Below are 11,250 nucleotides of genomic sequence, written 5' to 3'. Positions count from 1 at the left end.
GAGAGAGTGTGGCAGATATGATACATGAGTTGGGGTGGAAGTCATTACAGCATAGACGTTTTTCGTCGCAGCGAGACCTTTTTACGAAATTTCAGTCACCAACTTTCTCTTCCGAATGCGAAAATATTTTGTTGAGCCCAACCTACATAGGTAGGAATGATCATCAAAATAAAATAAATCAGAGCTCAAGCAGAAAGGTTTAGGTGTTCGTTTTTCCCGCTCGCTGTTCGGGAGTGGAATAGTAGAGAGATAGTATGATTGTGGTTCAATGAACCCTCTGCCAAGCACTTAAATGTGAATTGCAGAGTAGTCATGTAGATGTAGATGTAGACAGAGAGAGAGAGAGAGAGAGAGAGAGAGAGAGAGAGAGAGAGAGAGAGAGAGAGAGAGAGAACTTGCACTTGCACACACATGACCACAGTCTCTAGTTGCTGAGATCTGGTATCAGCATCCAGAGACTGAGGTCATGTGTGCGAGTCATACGTGCATGTCTTTTGGGCCCAAACCTTACATGTTTGACAGTCTGTTTTGTGCCTATCTGCGGCTCAGCATCTCAGCTATATGGTGAGTACCAATTATCATTTTCATATTTTTGTATGTGCTTTACAAGATTTTTTTTTAATATGCTGATAAAAGTAGGTATCACAAGACTAAACATGAGGACATTTTGGGGAATCACTTTAATCATGCACATTGGTGACTCTTTCTCATCTTGGAAAACCTGATCATACAATTCTGGCTTTGTTTGGCCACTAAAAGAGTCAGTAATCAATAGAAACTTCCTTTCTCGACACAAGGCATCAGACAATGGTTAAGGAAGTCAGTGCACAATCCAGTTATTAGCTTTCCAGGTTTTGATGACATCTGTATATCTTTGACAATATTCATTTACTGTGTGCTGAACTCGAGAGCCGAATTTACCAGTTGCATCTTGCAAACAAACAAATACTTTTGGTAGTAACAGATGAACAGTTAAACTCTTCCACAGAATAAACATGTTAAATAAGGGTTGCTCCTATTCACGTATAACAATAGTTAAAATCCTGATGACTTTTTAATGACAACAGTATTGCGTTAATATTTACTTCTCCTCTAAAAATGGATTTTCTATTATCTAACTATTTTAAAATACAATATAAACTTTGTCATTTCATTTGGTCTAACAAACAGTCGCATCACATATAAATTAAAATCATTAATGATTTCATTCAGATTGTTTTGGTTATTCATTTTACTAAAAAATCCTTGCAATCATTACTAAAGGGGAAAAAATATGGAAGCTGGGATTCAACCCATATCAGCAGATTAAAAATGAAGTGTACTGCCAATGAGCTATTTTTATCCAAGTTCAAGCATTAATTAAACTAATATGTAAAGTGCAGTTAAAACATTGAAAAAAATTCTGGGAATTGACCACTGAGTTTTACTATTTTTTACAGGAGTTTCCAAGTGTGTGAAGTGGAGAAATTGATAACATTAGTCACCAAGCCTAAGCAGTGACAAGAGGCAGGACTATTTTGTGAAATTGATGCAAGGGAGTTATACTTAGCAGACTGCATTTATGAGTAATGAAAGTAAAACAATAATTAAATTCTGTAAATTTACAAATACAAAAGAAGTAATTTTCACTAAGAAACCTAAAAACTATGTTGGAATTATCTTTCATTTCCTTTCACACAGATGCTGAAGTATTACTAGTTTCTTCTGACATGCAAGACAGCTACTACATTTTACAGTTTTCATGAAAAATTAATGACACTACTGTACTGAATGTATACCAGCATTTATAACAAGAAATGAACATACGTGAATGTAGTAACCTCAGGTGTAGGTTATGTGTGTAACTTACAGCTAAGAATATGAAGAATTCAGGAAAATGTCCAGAAGTAAACATGTAGCAAATATGCAGGTACAATTCACACACATTTAAAATCACACTACCACACACTTTCCCTAGTCCTTCCTGGGTGGAAAGCACAATTATCCAGAAATAACAGTATATTATTCTGAAAGATCACAAACTGAGTGTACCTAGTACTGCATACTGCGAAGTTACAACTTACACAACTGGAAGGTTGTGCTGTAATATGTAATTTAAACATCCCAGGTGGCCATTGAAGCCAACTAATCTGAAATGCACTCCAGCAGAAGCTTCCAGAATTTATTCGCATGTTGCATAAAAACTAAAGTCAAAGCAGTGGAACCATAAGGATTGAACTGATATCAAAAAACACAGTGTGAAATACAAATAAAGAAAGGAATTAAGGCAAACGGACTCTCCAATACAGTTTAGGCTCTGAGAGGTCAACAGGCATGCAAGCAAGACTGATAACAGCTGGGCTTTTGGACGATGGATAAGGATGTGTGATTAAGTTGTTTCAGTTAGGACTTCAGCTAACTTTCATCATGCTCTACAAGTAGTAGCATCATGCTCTAAAAGTAGTAGCATCATGCTCTAAAAGTAGTAGCATCATGCTCTAAAAGTAGTAGCATCATGCTCTAAAAGTAGTAGCATCATGCTCTAAAAGTAGTAGCATCATGCTCTAAAAGTAGTAGCATCTTTCCCACAATCTTTTCCATGTGTCCCATAGTAGTAGTCTGATGTCACCCAACTTACAAAATCTCCTTGTCATCCTTATGCCACACCTCCTCCCAACTTCTAGCCATATGGGTCATATCCCTGTGGAAGGAAGACAAAGTGCACGACCTGGCTATGCACCCTCCCACCAGTATGTCCTCTTTCAATCTTGGTACAGTTATATTGTGTGTTTACTGAGCTTTTAATTGTGTTCTGTAATCTTCTTTTACGGTCCAGTAGCCAATTGCTGAGAGTTTTAAGTGAGCTTTAAATAACTTTACACAATTCTCTCTAAGTAGATCTTCAAATGTATGCACTCAATCAGCTTTCATATACTTTTAACACAACAGATAAGTGATGTCACTGATTACAAAGAGTCTAACAAAAATTTAGAAGTGCTATGATAAACTATCCATTCTCAATAAACTGTTCTTATTACTAATTTTTCATAAATATCTTACTGAACTTGAATCAATGACAAGAGCACATATTTTGCTGCACATACATCACATGTTGGCAGTTATATACCTCTGAAAGTGCATTACTATAGCCTGCCTGGACAGACTGACTGTAGTGTTGTTCACAATGTCTATTTAAAGACATTTGTAACGCTATTTCTACAAAAATGATAAAATACATAGTTATTGAATTTATATTACAAATGATTTTATGTAGTGTAAATTCGTGCAGCCACTGATCTACATCTACATCTACATACATACTCCACAATCCACCATACGGTGCATGGCGGAGGGTACCTCGTACCACAACTAGCATCATCTCTCCCTGTTCCACTCCCAAACAGGACGAGGGAAAAATGACTGCCTATATGCCTCTGTACAAGCCCTAATCTCTCTTATCTTATCTTTGTGGTCTTTCCACGAAATATAATTTGGCGACAGTAAAATTTTACTGCAGTCAGCCTCAAATGCTGGTTCTCTAAATTTCCTCAGTAGCGATTCACAAAAAGAATGGCTCCTTTCCTCCAGAGACTCCCACCCGTGTTCCTGAAGCATTTCTGTAACACTTGCGTGATGATCAAACCTACCAGTAACAAATCTAGCAGCCCGCCTCTGAATTACTTCAATGTCCTCCCTCAATCCGACCTGATAGGAATCCCAAACGCTCGAGCAGAACTCAAGAACAGGTCGTATTAGTTTTTTATAAGTGATCTCTTTTACAGATGAACCACATCTTCCCAAAATTCTACCTATGAACCGAAGACGACTATCCACCTTCCCCACAACTGCCATTACATGCTTGTCCCACTTCATATCGCTCTGCAGTGTTACGCCCAAATATTTAATCGACATGACTGTGTCAAGCGCTACACTACTAATGGAGTATTCAAACATTACGGGATTCTTTTTCCTATTCATTTGCATTAATTTACATTTATCTATATTTAGAATTAGCTGTCATTCTTTACATCAATCACAAATCCTGTCCAAGTCATCTTTTATCCTCCTACAGTCACTCAATGATGACACCTTCCCGTACACCACAGCATCAGCAGCAAACAGCTGCACATTGCTATCCTCCCTATCCATAAGATCATTTATGTAGATAGAAAAACAACAGCAGACCTACCACACTTCCCTGGGGCACTCCAGATGATACCCTCACCTCTGATGAACACTCACCATTGAGGACAACGTACTGGGTTCTGTTACTTAAGAAGTCTTCGAGCCACTCACATATTTGGGAACCAATCCCATATGCTCGTACCTTAGTTAGGAGTCTGCAGTGGGTCACCGAGTCAAACGCTTTCTGGAAGTCAAGGAATATGGCATCCATCTGATACCCTTCATCCATGGTTCACAAGATATCATGTGAAAAAAGGGCGAATTGCACTTTGCAGGAGCGATTCTTTCTAAAGCCATGCCGATGCATGGACAGCAACTTCTCTGTCTCAAGAAAATTCTAAATTTTCGAACTGAGAAATGTTTGAGAATCCTGCAACAAACCGGTGTTAAGGATATTAGTCTGTAATTTTGAGGATCCATCCTTCTACGCTTCTTATATACAGGCGTCACCTGCGCTTCTTTCCAGTTGCTCGGGACTAAGTTTGGCAAGAGATTTGCGATAAATGCAAGCTAAGTAAGGAGCCAATGCAGTAGAGTACACTCTGTAAAACCGAATTGGAATCCCATCAGGACCTTGTGATTTATTTATTTTCAACCCAATCAGCTGCTTCACAACCCCTATTATTATGTCCTCCACACGGGAATCTGTATGAGACTCAAACGGTGGTATGTTTGTACGATCCTCCTGCGTGAAAGATTTCTCAAATGCTAAATTTAAAATTTCAGCTTTTTTGTTTAGCCATCTTCTGTTGCCAGGCCAGACTGATCAGTGAGTGACTGGATGGAAGCCTTCAACCCGCTTACCAATTTTACGTAAGACCAGAATTTCCTTGGGTTTTCAGCAAGATCTTTGGCTAAGGTATGACGGCGGTAGTGGTTGTATGCTTTGCCAATTGCTCTTTTTACAGCAGCAGAAATCTCTACTAACTTTTGCCTGTCTTCATTCTCCCCATCTTTCTTGTACTGCGAGTGCAACTGTCTTTGCTCCCTGAGCATTCTCTGAATTGCGCTGTTAAACCACGGTGGGTCTTGTCCGTCCGTAACCCACTTTCTCGGCACATACTTCTCCAATGCGTGATTTACAATGTGTTTAAAATGTGACCATAATTCTTCCACGTCCATCGTACCAGAAGTAAATGAAGTCGATTCATTTACTAAGTGGGATGCTAACAACTGTTTATCTGCTCTTTATAGTAAGAAAACTCTCCTAGCCTTCTTGACCGATTTTTTTAACTTTCATAACCATAGTCGTAATGACAACATCATGATCACTAATCCCTGTCTCAACACTGACACCATCAATGAGGTCTAGTCTGTTCATGTCTACCAGATCTAAAATATTTCCATTACGCGTTGGCTGTCAATTTAGCTGCTCAAGACAGTTTTCGGATAATGTGGTCAAAAGTAATTCATACGACGGCTTATCTGTACCACCTGTAATGAATCCATAGACATCCGTGTCTATACTAGGTAGGTTGAAGTCACCTCCAACTAATACAGCATGATCCGGGTACTTCTGTGATACAGAGTGTAGACTCCCTTTGAATGATTCTAGAACTGTCACGGTGGAACCTGGTGGCCGGTAATAACACCCAACAATTAACTTTATTTCTCCTAGCCCTGTTAAACGTGTCCAGATAACTTCACAATCACACTCTACTTCGACCTCAGTAGGCACAATATTTTTGTCAACTGCAATGAAGACACCCCCTCCTACGGTGTCTAATCTGTCTTTCCGATACACGTTCCAACCCTCACTAAATATTTCAGATCTTCCTATCTCAGGGTTCAGCCAGCTCTCAGTCCCGAGAATAATTTGCGCACCACACGCTTCCTGGAGGGCAGTAAATTCAGGAACTTTATTCCGAACACTCTGAAAATTTACTGCTAATATCTTGATAGCTGAAGTGTCTTTACACTGAGCGCGTCCTGATTTCCCTGCCTGCACTTCGACTGGTGAGTGTTCATCAGGACACCTCGCACTACTGCCTAGCCTAAAAAACAACCATGTGCATGCCGCAAGTACTCTGCTACCCGAGTAGCCACTTCCTTTGAGTAGTGCACCCCTGACATATCTAGGGGCATCCTACAATTCCCCACCCAATAGCACAAGTCTAAAAATCTGTAGCCAAGAGCATCACAGAGTCGACGAAGCCCTGGTTGAGACCCTCCACTCGGCTCCAAACCAAAGGACTCCAATCCACTCAGGGAACGACGCTGCAAATAGAGAGCTCTGCTTACACCATGCGTGCAAGGCCAGCAGTCTTCACCAAATCTGCCAGCCACCTGTACGAACTGAGGATCGCCTCAGAACCCAAGCGACAGGCATCATTGGTGCCGACGTGAGCAACTACTTGCAGACGACTGCACCCCGTACACTTGATAGCCGCAGGCAAGGCCGCCTCCACATCTTGGATGAGGCCCCCCGGCAGACAAACCGAGAGCACGTTGGAATTCTTTCCAGCCCTGTACACTGTTTCCCTAAGGGGCTCCATCACCAGCCACTCCCAATAACCAGCAAGCCTTTGCCCCGTGTGCCTGCTCGGGCCCTGATGAAGGAGCAGCCACCTGCCCCCTGACAGGATGAATGGGCGAGATACACTGATATCTGCAGGATATAGAAAAGTTTGCCAAGGAATTTTTTGGAAATTTAAATTTTCTAATTGACGTATTTCATTGATTAATACTTCATCCTAGTTCAACTATAATTTTTTTTGGAACAGAAATATCAGGGCTAAAATATTTTTCAAAGGGTTAGATTCTAAGGTTCAAACAGCCTGGAAACCAACAATTTTTAGTAAAGATAACTTTTTAATTACACTGTTTTCAGAAAATATAACATCATCTTTAGAAATAACAGAATTGCAACTTTCATGTAATGTAGGCGGTTTTTACAAATTATGAATTTTTAATACCTTTTTAAATAAAATGTATCTAAATGAACTGTTATACTGTTCTGATCAACTACCTGTGAAATCAGCCATGTCACAACAACCCTGCTGCAACATTGACCATTATCACCAAACAGCTGTAAGCTGCATTAATAGTCATCACCAAACTGTGGCCAAATGCAAAAAGTTGTTTACCCAGTGGACAAATAGCTGCTACAAATGAAGTTGGCCAACAAGAGGAAGAACATGCTGCTAAGGACAACATGCTTATATTCAATGGCTGCTTTACAACCTGCAACGATTGATTCATTCCCTCCCATCACCATAATACCAGCATCTCTGAATTAGGTAGATGAAAATAGGTTTTTGCAATATATCTTTCAATCCCACAATCCTCCTAGCCTCAATCTCTGGTGGCCCGTATCTCACATCCCCTACCCACACCTCTTTCTTCACTTTAGTAATCTAAACTCAGACTTCTCTCTACCTTATCTCCTTCTTCTTCAGTTCTTTCCCCCTTCCCACACTCCACCTTAAATTATTTACTCCATTTTATTAGGTATTGCACACACTTCTACTCCACTTTACCGTGTACCACACACAACAAATCTGCCTGCACCAGGGTGGGCTCAACTATGCCATTCCCTTGCACACTCTCCCTTTCATCCAACAGCCTCCTTTCTCTCTGACCCTTCCCACCTCCTTGCTCCTCTTACTGATTCGACCTGACAACTCTCTCCCCAGTTGGCCTGCAGTCCTGGGACAATATAGTTGGCCCAGAATAGGTTGTCATCTCTCTCTCTCTCTCTCTCTCTCTCTCTCTCTCTCTCTCTCTCTCAAAAGAAGCAACCACCACCACCACCACCACCACCATGACTATTTATAATAAATTGTTGTTGTTGTTGTCTTCAGTCCTGAGACTGGTTTGATGCAGCTCTCCATGCTACTCTATCCTGTGCAAGCTGCTTCATCTCCCAGTACCTACTGCAACCTACATCCTTCTGAATCTGCTTAGTGTACTCATCTCCCGGTCTCCCTCTACGATTTTTACCCTCCACGCTGCCCTCCAATGCTAAATTTGTGATCCCTTGATGCCTCAAAACATGTCCTACCAACCGATCCCTTCTTCTAGTCAAGTTGTGCCACAAACTTCTCTTCTCCCCAATCCTATTCAATACCTCCTTATTAGTTACGTGATCTATCCACCTTATCTTCAGTATTCTTCTGTAGCACCACATTTCGAAAGCTTCTATTCTCTTCTTGTCCAAACTAGTTATCGTCCATGTTTCACTTCCATACATGGCTACACTCCAAACAAATACTTTCAGAAACGAATTCCTGATACATAAATCTATATTCGATGTTAACAAATTTCTCTTCTTCAGAAACGCTTTCCTTGCCATTGCCAGTCTACATTTTATATCCTCTCTACTTCGACCATCATCAGTTATTTTACTTCCTAAATAGCAAAACTCCTTTACTACTTTAAGTGTCTCATTTCCTAATCTAATTCCCTCAGCATCACCCGATTTAATTTGACTACATTCCATTATCCTCATTTTGCTTTTGTTGATGTTCATCTTATATCCTCCTTTCAAGACACTGTCCATTCCGTTCAACTGCTCTTCCAAGTCCTTTGCCGTCTCTGACAGAATTACAATGTCATCGGCGAACCTCAAAGTTTTTACTTCGTCTCCCTGAATTTTAATACCTACTCCAAATTTTTCTTTTGTTTCCTTTACTGCTTGCTCAATATACAGATTGAATGACATCGGGGAGAGGCTACAACCCTGTCTCACTCCTTTCCCAACCACTGCTTCCCTTTCATGCCCCTCGACTCTTATGACTGCCATCTGGTTTCTGTACAAATTATAAATAGCCTTTCGCTCCCTGTATTTTACCCCTGCCACCTTTAGAATTTGAAAAAGAGTATTCCAGTCAACATTGTCAAAAGCTTTCTCTAAGTCTACAAATGCTAGAAACGTAGGTTTGCCTTTTCTTAATCTTTCTTCTAAGATAAGTCGTAAGGTCAGTATTGCCTCACGTGTTCCAACATTTCTACGGAATCCAAACTGATCCTCCCCGAGGTCTGCATCTACCAGTTTTTCCATTCGTCTGTAAAGAATTCGCGTTAGTATTTTGCAGCCGTGGCTTATTAAACCGATAGTTCGGTAATTTTCACATCTGTCAACACCTGCTTTCTTTGGGATTGGAATTATTATATTCTTCTTGAAGTCTGAGGGTATTTCGCCTGTCTCATACATCTTGCTCACCAGCTGGTAGAGTTTTCTCAGGACTGGTTGTCCCAAGGCCGTCAGTAGTTCTAATGGAATGTTGTCTACTCCGGGGGCCTTGTTTCGACTCAGGTCTTTCAGTGCTCTGTCAAACTCTTCACGCAGTATCGTATCTCCCATTTCGTCTTCATCTACATCCTCTTCCATTTCCATAATATTGTCCTCAAGTACATCGCCCTTGTATAAACCTTCTATATACTCCTTCCACCTTTCTGCCTTCCCTTCTTTGCTTAGAACTGGGCTGCCATCTGAGCTCTTGATATTCATACACTTGGTTCTCTTATCTCCAAAGGTCTCTTTAATTTTCCTGTAGGCAGTATCTATCTTACCCCTAATGAGATAAGCTTCTACATCCTTACATTTGTCCTCTAGCCATCCCTGTTTAGCCATTTTGCACTTCCTGTCGATCTCATTTTTGAGACGTTTGTATTCCTTTTTGCCTGCTTCATTTACTGCATTTTTATATTTTCTCCTTTTATCAATTAAACTCAATATTTCTTCTGTTACCCAAGGATTTCTAGCAGCCCTCGTCTTTGTACCTACTTTATCCTCTGCTGCCTTCACTACTACATCCCTCAGAGCTACCCATTCTTCTTCTACTGTATTTCTTTCCCCTATTCCTGTCAATTGTTCCCTTATGCTCTCCCTGAAACTCTGTACAACCTCTGGTTCTTTCAGTTTATCCAGGTCCCGTCTCCTTAATTTCCCACATTTTTGCAGTTTCTTCAGTTTTAATCTACAGGTCATAACCAATAGATTGTGGTCAGAGTCCACATCTGCCCCTGGAAATGTCTTACAACTTAAAACCTGGTTCCTAAATCTCTGTCTTACCATTATATAATCTATCTGATACCTTTTAGTATCTCCAGGGTTCTTCCACGTATACAACCTTCTTTCATGATTATTAAACACAGTGATTAGATTTGTGCTCTGTGCAAAATTCTACCAGGCGGCATCCTCTTTCATTTCTTAGCCCCAATCCATATTCACCTACTATGTTTCCTTCTCTCCCTTTTCCTACACTCGAATTCCAGTCACCCATTACTATTAAATTTTCGTCTCCCTTCACTATCTGAATAATTTCTTTTATTTCATCGTACATTTCTTCAATTTCTTCATCATCTGCAGAGCTAGTTGGCATATAAACTTGTACTACTGTAGTAGGTGTGGGCTTCGTATCTATCTTGGCCACAATAATGCGTTCACTATGCTGTTTGTAGTAGCTTACCCGCATTCCTATTTTCCTATTCATTATTAAACCTACTCCTGCATTACCCCTATTTTATTTTGTATTTATAACCCTGTATTCATCTGGCCAGAAGTCTTGTTCCTCCTGCCACCGAACTTCACTAATTCCCACTATATCTAACTTTAACCTATCCATTTCCCTTTTTAAATTTTCTAACCTACCTGCCCGATTAAGGGATCTGACATTCCACGCTCCGATCCGTAGAACGCCAGTTTTCTTTCTCCTGATACGACATCCTCCTGAGTAGTCCCCGCCCGGAGATCCGAATGAGGGACTATTTTACCTCCGGAATATTTTACCCAAGAGGATGCCATCATCATTTAATCATACAGTAAAGCTGCATGTCCCCGGGAAAAATTACGGCTGTAGTTTCCCCTTGCTTTCAGCCGTTCGCAGTACCAGCACAGCAAGGCCGTTTTGGTTAATGTTACAAGGCCAGATCAGTCAATCATCCAGACTGTTGCCCCTGCAACTACCGAAAAGGCTGCTGCCCCTCTTCAGGAACCACACGTTTGTCTGGCCTCTCAACAGATACCCCTCCGTTGTGGTTGCACCTACGGTACGGCCATCTGTATCGCTGAGGCACGCAAGCCTCCCCACCAACGGCAAGGTCCATGGTTCATGGGGGGTATAATAAATTGTGTAATAAAAT

At 40.7% G+C, this 11,250-nt stretch overlaps 1 protein-coding gene across 8 annotated transcripts in view; it reads right to left on the bottom strand.

Annotated features, from left to right (window-relative positions):
* The window catches only part of LOC126329925 (glycerol kinase-like), a 260,608-nt gene that overhangs the window by 12,196 nt on the left and 237,162 nt on the right, over positions 1–11,250 (bottom strand). The window lies entirely within an intron of this gene.

Source organism: Schistocerca gregaria, chromosome 2 (genome assembly GCF_023897955.1).
Source record: "Schistocerca gregaria isolate iqSchGreg1 chromosome 2, iqSchGreg1.2, whole genome shotgun sequence".
Taxonomy (NCBI): Eukaryota; Metazoa; Arthropoda; class Insecta; order Orthoptera; family Acrididae; genus Schistocerca; species Schistocerca gregaria.
Note: the sequence above shows the minus strand (reverse complement) of the source record. Positions and strands in the feature narration are given on the sequence as shown.